The sequence below is a fragment of the Oryctolagus cuniculus genome, chromosome 17 (assembly GCF_051225735.1).
Source record: "Oryctolagus cuniculus isolate XC-2025 breed Fujian yellow rabbit chromosome 17, ASM5122573v1, whole genome shotgun sequence".
NCBI lineage: Eukaryota > Metazoa > Chordata > Mammalia > Lagomorpha > Leporidae > Oryctolagus > Oryctolagus cuniculus.
The window spans coordinates 8,877,952-8,895,310 of NC_142883.1; positions in this window are offsets into that span (position 1 = coordinate 8,877,952).

A 17,359-nucleotide genomic window follows, 5' to 3' on the forward strand; every position below is an offset into this window, starting at 1 on the left:
TATATTAAATGTAGATAAGCAAGCATTTTGATGATTTTATAATCAAACCACCCTCATCCATCTAAAATTCTGGATTTTCTCAGTAACCCTACATTCTGTGGGTAGAATTAACCAGCTAATTCCTCTTCATCACAACCAAGTCAAATCAAAACTCAGCCTCACTCTCCACATAGTACACATCAGCAGTGCCTTTCCAATCTACCACTCACTACATGCTTTAAGACTTTGAAATGTTTTCAATTCTCTAAAATCTCTATCTGTGCCCCTTAGGAAGAAGTAGTAGGGAGCTCGATGGGAAACGGGAAAAAGAGCGAAACAGAGGCAACTGCATGTGAACTCCACAAGTAGTTTGGGAGAGGCATTGCTAAAGTCTGGTGCCTTTTCCACTAGAGGAGACACTGGTTTGGTCTCCTCTAGGAGAAGGTAAAACATATGGAGTTGATAGCTCTGAGTTTAGGAAAGAATGGTTGTCAGCAATTCACAACCACTTGTAGAAGTTTTATGTTAAGATGAGCAGTACCTCTCAAGTCTTCTTCAAGATCTTAGCACCAACTTGAAAATGGGCTGTTTCTCACTAAAGTGATTTTGTTGACTGATAGTGACACCAGGCCTGGCTTTTGCTATGATCTGTATGAACTAGATGTCAAAGACTGGACATCATTCCATGACTGTGGTTTATATAAGAGCAGCTGATTTGTAGGAGAAAAACAGCCTCCATGTACCTCTGCTCACTCCTCTTCATGTTCTCGTCAAACATCAACCTTGATGTGACGACACAGGTATCATCTACCAAAGTTGCCCACACCTGCTCACCGCAAGAGAGAAACTGCCCTCTATCTGGGCAGTCCTCAGCCACAAGCTTGTCTTATCTCCACACACCACCATCCTGTCCCTCAGGGACAGGGACTATCGACAGTGCTGGGCACTGGTAAAGTCAGCATTCCCTTCTTGGGCTGATAACAGGGAGATGCATGAATTGGTCTTTTCAGCCAACTCATGGTGTCCAGCCAGAGCTTATCTTCAGTTTTAAGGAAGGAAAAGCTGGAGTTGGCTAAAAGCTTTTCTTTATTCTCTCTTCCCTTGATATTCTATAAGTCACCGGGGGAGCAGAATATTGCAAAATCCTGTCATGAAAGAGCAAGCTGATAAACTGAAAAATAAAAACAGATGTGGAGCAAAGAAGGCTTATGGACATTTGTTTCTTGCTTTGGACTAGTTCAAGTGCTGGGAATCTTTAATCCTACTCCCTTTAAGAAAAATCTAATATTTCCTCTGCTCCTGACTATCACAATCCTTGGATAATTCACATCTTTGGATAATCACCTCTCCCACATTGAAGTCAAAATAAAGTGATGGGAAAATGCAAAATAAAAATAATAAGTGACATTTATTGCATGCGTATGTGCCAAACACTCTGCAGGCAATATTTTATTGAAACATGGAGAAGGCATATAGCTCATATTCTAGAACCAGCTAGCCTGGAGTCAAATCTTAGCTCTAGCTTTCACTAGCTGAGTGGACTTGAACAAGTTACTCAACTTATTTTTGTCTCAGTTTCCTCACCTGTGCAAGGGGAAAAATAACATTTACACCTTCTTCTTAAGCTTTTCAAGTGTATTAACCAAAATACCAAAAGAACAAATGCCTGCCACATTGTAAAACCTCGATAAATGTAAACTATCCATCTTGTTGAAATAATGCAGCGAAGTTGATCATCTTGTCAAACCTTGTATTTCACAAAAAGAACTGCATCTCAGTGAGATCAAATAGCATGTGAAATGGGTACAGTTTGAATTCAAGGCCTCATCTATTGGACCCTCAACACCTTCCATGATATCACAAAGCTCAGCTTTCCAGGCAAAATCAAAATGAAGACATCATGAATCCATGAACATATCAGTGATTTCTTTACATCTTTGGGAAAAATACATAAACCAGGCTGCAGTTTCTAATGTTTTATATTTACATATTTGGATGTGCATTCTGCATATTTCCCTCAAGTTTCTAACTGCTTCACAAAGGTGCAACTCATATTGTCATCTTAGGTTGTGAAGAATCAAAATTACATTAGTTTTGCAAAAGGCCTGACCTCTAAGTACCACTAAGAGTGAAATATTTAGGTCATTACTTGGGCAGACAAACTGGAGAAGGTAGATACTATGTCTTCATCCTGCCTCACTTCAAAGTTATCATGTAGGATTCTGCTGGCTATAAGTCTAGAGGACTCAACTCATAATAGTTGTAAATTATAAAGCATATTATCTTGTTTGATAAGAATCTCCAAGAGAGGATGTTTCCAGGGCTGAGTAACTTAGTAACTCAAGGGTTTATTCCTATCTTTCCTTCTTGTCACTCCTTGCATTTTTCCCTTTCATTCTCAAACTTGTCCTCATGTTGTTTTATGGTAGCTCTAACACCTGCTCAGTTTTTAAGTGGACCAGTGACTTCACTTGGAGCCAGTTTAGCTGAGTAACTTCTGACCAGAGGCATATTGAAGTGACATGTTCATTGGTCAGAAGGGATCGTTCTTTTCACCCATTTCCATCCTGTCTTCCAGCCAGTAGGCACTGCAGAATGGAAATCTGGAAACAGCTGGTGCTCACCACGATGGAATCTACTGCCACCACTAAATTGCTACTTATTACATGAAAGAAATTTAAATAAATACTACTTTGAGTCTTTTCTACTTTTATTAGGCTTAATATCCTAGAGATAGTATCTATACTTGTTTCACCAATGATCCACATTTGACACTGAGACTGGAATGAGAGTTGAAGTTAACCCTGCCTTCTAAAGCCATCATTGCTTTTTTTTTTTTTTTTTTTTTTTTTTTTTGGACAGGCAGAGTGGACAGTGAGAGAGAGAGAGAGAGAGAGAGAGAGAGAAAGGTCTTCCTTTTGCTGTTGGTTCACCCTCCAATGGCCACCATGGCCGGTGCACCGCGCTGATCCGATGGCAGGAGCCTGGTACTTCTCCTGGTCTCCCATGGGGTGCAGGGCCCAAGCACTTGGGCCATCCTCCACTGCACTCCCTGGCCACAGCAGAGAGCTGGCCTGGAAGAGGGGCGACCGGGACAGAATCCGGCACCCCGACCGGGACTAGAACCCCGTGTGCTGGAGCCGTAAGGTGGAGGATTAGCCTAGTGAGCCGAGGCGCCGGCCCCATCATTGCTTTTATAACACCTGGAATTCTTCCTCCGTCCACTAATTTGTTTCAGTGTCATGCCCTACTTTTCTACACCTGACATTTCCTGACATTGCTGACCTGTCTGATCTGCTAGAGGAACAGCAAAAACGAAACCAACTTATACTTCTCTCTCTGTATCGCCGTTCCCAAAGAACATTGTATAGTTGTTTTCTATATTCATTCAACACTGACTAAATTTAGCATCATCTCTTCAATGAGTTCTTTCCTGGCAACCCTTCCTAAAGCACTCTCAGCACCATTCATGACACTGCTTTGTTGCCTTAGCAGTATCTGAGATTGTCCTTTATTTTTGGAGATTTGTCTAGTATATGCCTGTTATTCAAAAGTAAGCTCGGAAAAGCAATGAACTCATTGAGCTAGAGATATCAGTCTTGTGAAAGCAAAGCTTAAAGTACTTGAAATTTTCCTTAACTTTTAGTTTAAAATTCTGGGCTCATTTTCATGCCATTCCATAAGTATTCAGATTTCTTGAGGGTGCCTGTTAGCTGAAGTCTTATTACATAAGTGATTTTGTGTGCCCCTCTCTATACAGGATGAAGATTTCAAATATAGCACACTTCATTCACTTGGTAATCAGGAACTCCAGAGAATTTTTAAATAAAATCATAAAGAAACTTAGACAGATTAGGGAAAAAGCAGATAATTGGGAGAATAAACATCCAAAATGATGTCTAATTTGGTTGAAAATAACCAGGATCTACTGCCTGACGCTGGGAAAAGATTTCTGGAGCTCTTGACTCCTGGCCTGATTTGCAGGTCTGACCTTAGGCAGCCTGTTAAAATTCTCCTAAGTTGGATGGACACTGGCTAATAAACGTATCGAGAATCTTAAGATACAGTGATATCGAGTCTAAGTTGAAGGACTTTTCTGTATGTTTTTAGTTATCTTTGAAAATTAAAAACAGCTATCTGTGGCATGTACTTGTCTTATTTGAGTGTGGAAACATTCCAAGCAAGTGCTAATTCGAGGGTAAAATAATCATGTGGAAAGTGACGATTAAAAAAGTGAACATTGTCTTTAATGTGCAAATGGCAATCCCTCTGTTGGAAAGATTTTCAAAAATCAATTTTATTACTAAAATAAATTTAAAATGTTCTTTTATTCACTTGACAACTTTTTTTTCCATGTACTATGTAATGGCCAAAAATAAAAAAGATGTAGCATCAATATTTAGATGATGAATAGATAAAAGGATGTTCGGTATAGAATGAAATGTTTGTCTTTGGAATTTTTACATTCCTGTATTAAGTCATATAATTGTATTGATGTTCTTTGACAGATTTTGAACAGTTCAAGACGGCTTTAACTCCACTATTTTTCTTCAAGCAGACTTAACCTTAGAAACTGAATAATGACATCCTTCCTGGAAAGGAGAAAAAAGAGGTTTCCTCAAATTACTTCCGAGGACTTCCGCTGATGTTTTATTTTCAATAAACCTTGAGGCAAATAGCCACTTTTGAACTTTGCACTTTGCCCCCTGCATTTCACAACCTGGAGAAAGATCAATACCAGAGTCAAAGTGTCAGCAAAAATGAAAATGATATGCACAAATTGTTATTTATACAAGTCCCCTGATTTTGTTTACTGAGTTTAATATAAACTCTGCCTTTTGATTAAAAACAAATGTTCAAGTTCTCTGCAGGGACCTGCTGTTCTAGATGATTACATCTTTTAAAGAGAACTGCAAAGGGCAAGAATTAACAAAGAAAGCCAGATCTCTAGCAGGAATTCCTTGGGTACTAAATAGCAGAAGATAATGACTAGGCCATGTGGATATGAGGGGTAGGAGAGGGGAGAGAAGACTCACGACAGAGATACTGCCCGGGTTCCTGTGGTCTGCAGACATACACTGCTCAAAACCTCTGGGATAATATACACAATGAATAGGAGTGAACCACCATCTGGACTGTTCTAACTTTTGAAATTTACCAAAATGAAATATTTGAAGAAGCACACATAGGTGCTATCTCAGATCATTACAGCACTAAAAGAAATAATGCAACTAAAATTTTGAAAAATAGAAAAGTAGAAAAAATGATCATACTCATTTTTATAGAACATAATGAGTTCACTTAAGATATTTTATATGACTAAACTGAGAAAATTATTATATATGCATGAAAAGAACAAGACACTTAAACTGCATATCCAACACCATTCAGTAGTTGTAAAATCTACAAGTTATGTATAGATTAATATATGTAAGCTAACCTGGGAAGAAAAGATATGAAGTTAAGTGGCCTGTTTCTCTGCTGTTAGAGTTATACAATTTTATAGATTTTTATCTTAAATAATCTTCTCAAATATATGCATTGCTTTTGTACTAACGAGATAGTTGTTAAAATCGGTGCTAGGCTGTTAAATTTCCAGGCACAGAAAGATCCTATTGATTTCTTAAGACCACATATATTTCATAGTGTCTAAAGCAGAAGCACACGGCAATGAATTTCACGCTCATTTGTTTCTTGCTCCTGATGGGCATTTCTCGGTGGCAAGAGAGTGAACCTTAACTACTCCAATAATTAATAAACATCTACAATAGATTTGATCTTGAACCTAGACATTTCTTAGAATTTTAGGGGCTTATAACTCTTGTCCTCAAGGAGTGTACAATCTTTCTACACAGAGCAAGTATTTACAGTATAATTAATGAAGCATTTACAGTATAATGAATGGGCAATCTGTGTGGTCCTAACCAATTGTGTGTGGCCATTTTCATGGGTTTATTCCTTCTCACATATGAAGCTACCAAGCAAGAGAGGGGCAGGGATCTTGTGGAATTAATTAGGAAGAACAAATAGAGTAAAGCTGCAATTAAATTTATTGCACTGTATTTAGTGTAGCTCAAATTAAGCCCTTTAAAACAGGCAAAGTGAATATATACATCTTCGATTTTATTTAGCTGTCAGGGCATAAAAATAAAACCATTCAGCGTACAGTATTGAGCACATATTTAGATATTCAATACTGAGAAAATGTTGCATGAAATAAAGAATAAGGTTCAGAAGAGATCCAGTTTAAACACGATCCTTTGTGAAATGTTTGATGACTTATTTGCATCCTTGTCAACAATGCAATCACCCAGGGGAATGTCCCTTTACAAGTGAGTCTTCTGTGTCATGCTTGTGCCCTTTGATCTTATGGTGATAAGTCATCTTCATACTACTTGTAACTGAAAAACAGAACTGAACACAACAAAAAGCAAATAAGGCAGAAAATGGAGACAAAATTAAAATGGGGAGGGCTCAATATCTGTAAGTAATTAAATATCACATTTGTTCCTTGGAGTTTAGCAGCCAAGATATCGTGTTTCACTCCATTAATTTGTTCTTTTTACTGCCCACTGTAGGGAACAAAGACTGGAAATCAGTTTCCAGATTTCTGTCTTAATAAATCCATAGTAACCTTACCAGTCTGATACTCTTCCATTATCAACTTCTGATAAAAAATTAGAACTTGATGCCAAGAAAAAAATGTTGCAAAATAAACCAAGGCAGAATGTAACTTGTACCTAGAGTAGGAACTTATATGTATCGACTGGTTGTAGAGAATGCAGCAAAGTAGGATTGCCTTAACGATAATTTCAGAATAAGGCGTCATGCGTGTTTTTCTGTATGGGGTTTCAAAGGGAATAATGGTATGTGTATTCAATTCTCTTGGTATGTATAGAGGGGTGCCTTACTTTGCTAGTTCCATATTTTACTCTCAGTCTACAAGTACGTCAGGGAAATTGTACTGCTCCATATCTGAATGCCAAGAAATTAAAAAGGCTTACTTTAATGTTTCTCTTTTGCTATGTAAAAACAATAAGTGTGATTATAAACATGCACAGAAGGCAATAATGCTCCCTTCACATGACCTTTGACTTACCTGTGCTTATGCAGAAGTCATTTCCTATACTAAAAATGAGCCAGTTGTATAGTAAATGTACACCTGAAAATCCATCTTTTTTATTTTAAGTGAAATGAGCAAGTGAGTAGTCCAAGAGTGACATTATCGAGTTACACAAGCTTTCGGTTGCTGGACTGGACAGAGAACAGAAAAACAAAAAACAAAAGTCTGCAACATTGCTTCTTTTGTGAACGCTTCACTTTTATATACTCAAATACAGCTAACAGTCTTATTTAAAGAGAGTTTCATGTTTTGTCTTATGCTAACTATCATTTGTCTGATGTCAAAATGAGATTTGGAGTAACAGAAATGATAGAGTCCTGGAAATGAGCCTTATGCAGATAAGCTCAAAGGGAGGGCCTTATGGAGAATATCAGTGGGAACTTGATTTTCCTGTATTGCTGTGCCTCTTACTGGTAAACAAAGTTGCTTATAAAATAAACCACACACACTGACGGAACTCACGATTGGAACATTTAAATGATTATTTGCTTCTCTTTCTACCAGCTTGTAAAACATTATTTTCTTATTCTTCCTTAAATGGGCTGTGCTAATTACAGACCATGACCCTTACCCTCCAAGTGCCTTCATTTATGGCAGCTCATTCATTCCAGGGGAACACGTTGGCCAGGTTTATAGGATGCTGCTACCAGGCCTTCCACTGCTGACTGCTGCTGCTCCCCTAGATCGTAAGTCTAACAGGAGTCAGCAGAAGAATGAGTGTTTTCAGTAGAAATAAGAAACTGACTTGAATCTAAAAGAAGAATGCAAAATAGAGCAATGGAGTCCTAAAAAAAAAAAAAAAAGGCAAAAAATACAACCTAACCTGTTTCTAAAGCATTGTAGAAATGACTTCTGAGTTGACTTTGTAAACATCTGCAGAAAGTTACACACTGTAGTGAAACCTCCTGGAGACAGTGCTTAACCCGGTGATCATGACAATGTCCTACTTCAGAGGACCTGTGTTCAGTTCCAGATCAGCTCTTGACTTCAGCTTCCTGTCAGTGCAGACCCTGGGAGGCAGTGATGATGGCTCAAGTAATTGAATTCCTGCCACCCATGTGGGAGACCTGGATCACATTCTTGGCTCCAAGCTTTGGCCTCAGCCCAGCCCCTGCAATTGCAGGCATTTGAGGAATGAGCCAATGAATGGGAGTGCTGAAACTCTTTTTTTCTCTCCCTCCCTCTCAAATAAATGAAAAATATTTTTCTAAAATTAGCAATCTTCCTTTCTTAATAGAGTGTGATTCTGAACTGGCAACAAAATTGAAAGGTGGAAATGAGGTCCCATGTCAATCAAAACATATCCGGGTAAAATGTCAAGATAATGATGTACCCATCTTTCAGTTTCTTCAGACCTAATACAGATTTGAAACTTTTAGTTAATATGCATTTGACAAATTTTTGCATTCAACACAATTTGGTTTAAGTTAAATATCTAAATGTGAGAACTGTCCTAACAAATAGAGATTGTCTTTTAAACAGAACCATACAAGTGAATCATTGGTAAAAAATAAATCCAATATTTCTGTGCAACAAGGAATATTTTTTAGCTATTATTTTTCATTCATAAATTAATCCCAACCATTTAGTTCAGATGGAATCGTTTAAGAGAATTAAACTATTCAGTTAATTGCCTAAGGCATTTTATACATTTCCAATGGCTGAACACATCTGTAATGTGCATGCATAAAACTTTCCACCAATTATTATATTTTATTTATTTATAAATAAAACAATGTTGTACTTTTCGTGTAACTATGATTGAGAAAAATATGTGGCAAAAAGGAGGTGTGTTTGGGATGCTGTTCTTTTCATAGGTACTAACATCATAAAAGGCCCTCTAATGCCTGCCACTTAAATAAATTTTCTATCACAACAATTACTTATAAAACTAATGCTAGAACCGGCGCCGCGGCTCACTAGGCTAATCCTCCACCTTGCGGCGCTGACACACTGGGTTCCAGTCCCGGTCTGGGCGCCGGATTCTGTCCTGGTTGCCCCTCTTCCAGGCCAGCTCTCTGCTGTGGCCCGGGAGTGCAGTGGAGGATGGCCCAAGTGCTTGGGCCCTGCACCCCATGGGAGACCAGGATAAGCACCTGGCTACTGTCATTGGATGAGCGCGGTACGCCGGCTGCAGTGTGCCGGCCGCGGCGGCCATTGGAGGGTGAACCCAATGGCAAAAGGAAGACCTTTCTGTTTGTCTCTCTCTCTCACTGTCCACTCTACCTGTCAAAAAAAAAAAAAAAAAAAAAAAAACAAACAAAAAAAACCCAAAAAAACTAATGCTAGAAGCTTTTATTAAATTAAATGTATTCAAAGTGTTTTGTCTAAGAAACACCACAATTAATATAAATATATTTTCATTTAAGTACCAGATTTACATAAATAATAATAAGGGCACATTATTTTTTGATAAGATAAATCACTGGGTTATTTCAGTAAATAGTGTTTATATTCATTATATCCATTGGGGATTTACTCCTGGACCCACACAGGTTCCAAAATCTGTGCATGTCCAAGCTCCCTACATTAACATGACACAGTATTTGCCTATAACCTTTACATATAACACTGTGTATTTTATATTATCGCTATACATGACTTATAATACTTATTATAATATAAATGCTATGTAAATAATTGTTATGATGTAGTTTAGAAAATGACCATATGAAAAATAATCTTTACATGTTTGTACAGAAATGACTGTTTTTAGAATATTTTCTAGCTGTGGTTGGTTAACTATGCAATTGCAGAATCCATGACACCAAGGACCATATATATGGTTTATATGCATGTGCATTGTATTAATTCTGAATGCTTCCCTGTGGTATTTGCTTTTATGTTGAAATTTTTTTTCACAGCAGATTTTTAACATACGATAGCAGCTTTGCACAGGTAGGGGAATTGTTTGTCACATCCTTGAGCTAGTGTAGTGAAGACGACAAGTATTAGCATTTGGGATGATTTTCCTATGATGACCTGGGTTCCTTCTCCCCACCCATGTATCAGTGAGGCAGGCTCTCGAAAAAGCAGCCATTTACTTGCCCTGTTGTCAGCGCATCTGGAGGCCTTGTCAAAACAATATAATTTTACTTTGTAACTTTTTGACATTGGTATTTATTGCACCTGTCTTTGGGTATGATTTATGACCTGTCTGGTGAATATTTCTCCTCAAGTTGGAGTTTACAATATGAGATAAGTGAAGCATTTAAAGGCCTGTGTATGTTTCAAAATGGGATATGGACATTTTGCACCCATACCTCACCGTCTTTCCTCTCCCCTCCACTTCATCATCACCACGTAAGTGGCCACTGTGATACACCATTCACCCAGTTCTTCAGAGAAAGAAAGAAGAGAAAGATTATGTAAGACTACATTTTCTACAATTTCTTTGGCCAGGGAATTGTGTCAATAAATTCTAATGAGTGGCAAGAAAATTCACCGTAGGGGAGACACCCAATGGAAAACATGTGTTTGTTGTAAGGAGAGCCCAGTGACCTTTTGTCTTGGTAACCGTATCCTGGCTGGGACTCATCAGAGTTTCTCTTTATCAGGAGAAAACACCCTTACCATTGGAAAAATTTCATGTATTTTTAAAGCAGCTATTCTAATTACATGACTATAATAGGGTGCAATCCACAGAACTTTCTTTGCTAAGTCATCCTCTAGGTCAAGGTATTAATTTATAATTATTTAGCTATTAGTCTTCATCTTATGAAGTACACAACTAGTGTACTTCATAAAACAGTAGTGTTTTTGTTCTGTATTTTCATAAAAGTATTATTTAAGCCCGTTGATTACTAATCTGTAATTACTGATAAATTCTAAGACTATTCGAGGAAAAGCTTGAGGTAGCTGAATCTCTTTCTTCTTTCTTTAGGCCTGCAAACACTTTCTTTCCATTCAACATAATAGAAAACTATGTTATGGGTGTGATCTTAAAATAACATGAAATAGGATTTATGCCTTTGGACAAGTGTTGTTTTTTACTTAAAATTACAGGCAAGGTAAAAATTTGAAGCTTCTTTTATCTTTATGATACCTTAACACGCAAAACACACTACCCCCATCCTAAGCAGTTTTTTTCCCCCATCCTCATTCTAGAATGGGGAAACCTACCTAAAGTTTTTTTTAAAGATTTGTTTATTTCATTTTATTTGAAAGGTAGAATTACAGAGAGAGAGACAGAGAAACAAAGAATGATCTTTCATCCACTGGTTCACTCCCAAATGTCCACGATGGTCAGGTCTAAGCCAGGCTGAAGCCAGGAGCCACGAGTTTCATCTGGGTCTCCTATGTCGGTGCAAGATCTCAAGCACTTGGGCCATCTTCTTCTGCCCTCCCAAGCCATCAGCAGGGAGCTGGATTGGAAATAGAGAGGCTGAGACATGATCTGTTGGTACCCATATGGGATGCTGGCAGTGCAGTCGGCAGTTTAACCCACTATGCCACAGCACAAACCCCAACCTACCTAAACCTTTTTACAATTTTTCTGATTATAGACTTTATTGTATGTGAATGACAAAAAATATATCAAGTGTCATTTGTGCTTAATTTCTCATCAGCCACAGTTTTGTTCACTTCTGAGATGTTCCTCCAGACTTAAAATTGTTTACTGTTTCATTATATTCTTTCAGCATAGTTGTCATTGGCACCAGCTACTGAAAGTTTTGAGTAGACAACACAGTTTTCTATGTGCTGGTAAATCAGGCGACACTTTATCCCAGAATGATAATCTCGACTTTTGGTAACTTTTGTTGTACTTCTCTGAGTTCTCTCAGTTCTCCATACCACTTTGTAGTTGCGGTGGTGCTGAGTGTACCCCAACGGATAAACCTGCTAGGGTTGAATGTAGATGGGCACAACTTCACGGTTCCCAAGTGCAACATTCATGTTTTTATCAATAGTTTTGTCGTTTACAAATTCTTGATCAATCATATAGACTTATCCAGTTTGAATTGCTAATATTCTTCTGGACACTTAAACCAAAAGTTCTCTCCACCAACTTCCTTTGGTGCAATTGTATTTCACTCTTATGAAAACTTTTGCTGCATCTGGCTTTTTAAAGATCAAGGATTTTGGCAAATTCAAATGAGGCAGGGGTATCAATGGACACAACAATGTTAGATCATTGCCGTTGAGTATATACTCATCGTTCCACTGTCTGCACTTGCTATTTCTTGTTAGACTATCTCCAGTCTTGAAAACACAAGAAGGGTCTCTCCACTCAGTGATACAATTTCCCTGTTGATCCTACTCATCCCTAACAAGCTGGACCCTGCCAATGTGTTGCCAAGCCAGTGACATCAGCACTGGCAGGACATTAAATTGAGATTAGAAATGGCCCCATGACATCACCCTCTTGTTCCTATCGAACAGATGGTTTCTGTATATTGTGCAATTTAGATCATTATTCATGGTTTGGGTCAGTATAATTCAGGAAGCCAAAAAACTGCCAAGAAAAATTGACCTGGAACCAGTTCAAAGACTCAAAATTATTTTATTGATTAGACGCCCGAGTTTTCATTTTGCAGGAGGACATCGTGAATCATCAATACATGATAATGCCGAAGTCATTTTAGCTTGCATGATGCTTATCACTTCAAAACAAGATAATCTTTGGAGGGTCAACCTTACAGAAGTGTGATAATAAGATAGCCAAGGGACATTGTTGGGTACAACTGAACTTGGGTCAGAATGATTGACAGAGGCAAGTGGTTTTTTTGAACTGGATGGTTATTTATTTTCACCTTATACTTGTTGACTTCATATCCTCCCTTCAGCCCAGCTCAAAGAGTGAAGAGGTATGTTTTTAAGAAGCCAGACAGGAAGCTATTTTTGAAAGGCCTTGCTCAGGCATTATACCAAAGAAGAAGATAAAGCACAGATTTGGCTGGTTGTGAACTTGGAGAATAAAATCATGTTCAAAACAAAATAAAATGAAACCAAAATGTGTTCAGTGAAAGTTTTACAAGAGATCATCTGTCTCAGATATTCTTTCCTGGAGAAACTGGAGGGAATTTTTGTAATAATGTGCTTCACTTGTAATAAATATTAGATGTCCTCATTGTACTATCATTGCTATGCAGACAATCGCACGTATGGCCTATTGCAGATGATTTGTTCCTAAACAAACCAATTCTATGGCCCAATCTTTCCTCAACCACACCTCTCTTCCACTCTTTTATTTGAGTCCTGTTCTACAGGCTCTGATGATGTTACTGTCTTGCTTAAAATGATCAAAACTCTTTTTTTTTTTTTTGCTGTTCACTTGAGTATTAATTTTTGCATTTAGAAAACACAGTTTCTGTCTATTTTGTGAGCCTTCCCCCACAACTTCCCTTAGGTCAGCTCAACATTCTCCTTCCTTTCTACAATGTGAGTATGTTTTACAAAGTTAAGCACACTTTTCACAACCCAGTTCAACAAACCTTTTATGATGATTCATTCCCGACATCACAAGCAGTACAGTTTTACTAAAGGTTTTATTAGAAGTTTGATTGAACTTTTCGGATATGAGCTCGTTTCTTGTCTTTGTTTTAAAAGTTTTAAATTTATAACTGGGTGTAAAAGACGAGGTTCCCATACTATCACAGAACAAATCCTACTGAGACTTGTGCTTCATGCTTTTTATAACTGCTATGAGACTATCAAGATTTTATCTTCGACATTAGATTTTGAGATACGCCTTAATGATCTTCACATGCTTGGAGCCTGCTATAGTGCATGGAACATATTAGTGACCTAGTAAATGTGAACAAATGTGGAATTGGTATTTTAGTGTTGCATTTAGGTGGAAAGGCTCTGGCAGAAGTCTGTCCATGCTGGAATATTTACTGCTTGTGTAACAACTGGCAAGTGACTTATCTTGTCACAAACTCAAGTGCCTCCTTTACAAATTGGGAGAGTGAAGGACCATTGTCACAATGATTATCCGCATGTTCATTTATGTGTATTAACTCATCATATGTCTACTTGAGTCTTAAGATGTGTTATTTTTAAAATCTATCTTTATTTATGAGAAAACCAAGATGCAGATAGATGAAATGATTTACCCAAACTCAAGTACTTAGGTACAATCCCAAGAATGGTACCTCACAACATGGTACATATGACCATTACATTGTGTTTTGTTGTAGAGTGTAAATGCAATGCACATGTACATAATTTGACACAGAATGTCCCCCCAAAAACACAAATTATATTGTTGAATTATTTCTTCTAATAAATGAAGATGAGAGAAAATACTTTCCCTTAGGTTTTAACCAGAACTAACATTCTATATAAAGTCTATGGTGCTGATTATGTTGTTACAGTAGCAGTAACACCAGAAATGAAATATGAATATTTGATTGATGCAGTCAGTCACTGCTATTATTTTTTTCAAATTTCCTTCAAAACTTATGCTATGGGTAAATCATATGGTCTCTTTAAAAGGTGTTGGGGCTGGAGGCAGTGTTGTGGTGCAGCAGGTTTAGTTGTCACATTTGATGCCATCATCCCACGTGGAAGTGCGGGATTAAGCCCTGCTGCTCTATTTCCAATACAGGTCCCTGTTCATGTGCTTGGAAAGGCAGTGGAGGATGGCCCGAGTGCTTGGGGCTCTGATACCAGTGTGGGAGACCAGGATGGGAATCCAAGCTTCTGCATTGGACCTCACCCAGAACTGGCTGTTTGGACAATTTTTAGAGAATGAACTACAAAATAGGAATTCTCCCCTCCCCAGCCCTGTTCTCCCTCTCTGTCAATCTAACTTTCAGGTCAATAAGAAAATAAGTTGTTCAAAAATTGGAGGTATTGAGAAACTGGCGTTTAACCAGGCAGCATGATCCTACTTAAGACCCTGTCATCCCATATTTGTGGCAAAGTTTGATACTGATCTCTGCTACTGTGTCCAGTTTCCTGCTAATGGAGACCCTGGGAGACAGCAGTGTTGTCTCCAGTGATTGAGTTCTGGATATTCACATGGGAGACTTGGATTGAGTTCCATGCTCCTGGCTTTCATCAATGGCTCTGGGGCTCTTGCATGCAGTTGGTGAATGGATCATTTGATGGGATTGCTCTCTCTCTCTTCCTCTCTCTTTCCATCTCTGTGCTTCTCAAACAAAGAAACAAAAAAGGTATTGAATGTCATTCTATTTGCTTTATATTCATTGGCATATTTGCAACTAACTCATGTGATATTGTACCCATTTTGTAGATGGATGAATTAAGTGACAATGAAAAGGCAAGTGAGAAAGAACTTTTATGTAGCTACACCATATTGTCAACCCCTCTGCTTTTCTATTTGTTGTATTTTATATCCCATTTCCAGTTGTATTATATAGACTTTCTGGTAGTTGTGGCACCCACTGAAAGTAAGCACACAATTTCCCGTTGGAATGATGAAAACGTGTCTCATATACTTATGGGACAAAAGCATTAATCATATTTATTAATGGTTTCAGAAATGTTCAATTTTGTATTGCAACATAACACATTAACTTGCATAACAACAATGAACTCTGACCATACTATAGCAGTAGTAGTCTCTTAGCCAAATGGCTTATCATATACACACCTGATCCCCCCATCCACTGTAACAGGATGACAGTGAATTCATTTGGGTTGCAGAATAAAGGAAGTCTGAGAAAAAATTTTTTTTGACAGGCAGAGTGAACAGTGAGAGAGAGAAACAGAGAGAAAGGTCTTCCTTTTATCGTTGGTTCACTCTCCAATGGCTGCTGTGGCCAGCGCACTGCGGCCAGCACACCGCGCTGATCCGAAGGCAGGAGCCAGGTACTATCCTGGTCTCCCATGGGGTGCAGGGCCCAAGTACTTGGGCCATCCTCCACTGCCTTCCCGGGCCACAGCAGAGAGCTGGCCTGGAAGAGGGGCAACCGGGACAGAATCCGGCGCCCCGACCAGGACTAGAACCCGGTGTGCCCTCGCCGCAAGGCGGAGGATTAGCCTAGTGAGCCGCGGTGCCGGCAGAGAAGAACATTTTTATATTACAGTGCTGGCGGAGGAGTAGAAGGGAGTAAGGATCCAAGTTGCTTCTTCATGCACTTTTCTTCCAGGACTGAGCCTTCTCTCTCAGGGGGACTGAGTACCTGCTTATTACTCAATTTTGTACTTCCATTGTTTTTTTTCTTTCAGTTGTGTCAAAAATGACACTCTCCCTTTGTTTCATCTCTTAGTCCTGTTGTTCTGAACGTTGCAGATATTATACACAGTGCTAAAATTCATGTTAAGTAATTTGTTTCCTGGGATTCTATGTCCCTCTGGAATCTAGATGTCTTGTATGTTTATACATATCCTTCTCCATCCTTTTCTTAAAAGATGAATTTATTTATTTGAAAGTCATAGTTACAGAGAGGGGGGAGAGACAGCATAAAAGAGATCAGAGATTTTTTATCACTTCTTCACTCCTCATGCTGCAGTGACCAGGGCTGGGCCAAGCTGAAGCCAGGAGCCAGACCCTCTTCAAGGTCTCCCACGTGGGTGGCAGGGACCAAGTACTTGGGCCATCTTCTGCTGCCTTTCCCAGCCCATCAGCAGGGAGCTGGATCTGAAGTGGAGTAGCCAAAACTCACTGGCACCTGCGTTACAGGCAGCTTTACTCATTACGTCACAACATTGGTCCCCCTCCTGCTGTCTTTACAGTAGGCTAATCTTCTGCCTTGAGGCGCGGGCACACCGGGTTTTAGTACCCGCGAGGCACCGGATTCTGTCCTGGTTGCGCCTTTTCCAGGCCAGCTCTGCTGTGGCCAGGGAGTACAGTGGAGGATGGCCCAAGTGCTTGGGCCCTGCACCCCATGGGAGACCAGGAGAAGCACCTGGCTCCTGCCTTCGGATCAGTGCGGTGCGCCGGCCACAGCGCGCCAGCTGCGGCGGCCATTGGAGGGTGAATCAACGGCAAAAAGGAAGACCTTTCTCTCTGTCTCTCTCTCTCACTGTCCACTCTGCCTGTCAAACAAAACAAAACAAAACAAAAAAACACTGTTTTCAGGATTGCATTTAAGTGGATACAAGAAAACTACTCCTTCAGCAGGATTCCAAAGCCTCTGTGTCTACCATTGAAAGTTGGAAAGCCTATGCTACTCACTAAACACCATTTTATAATTTCCTTATTTTCCACTCACATACACCATCCTCTCAGTCTTTCTCAAGTGCAATGGGTGTTGTGGGAACACTGATCTTTGTTCTTTATTGCTCTCAAAATAGAAATCAAATCATGCAGAATTTTGTAGTAGCACTGGAGAAAGGAAACAT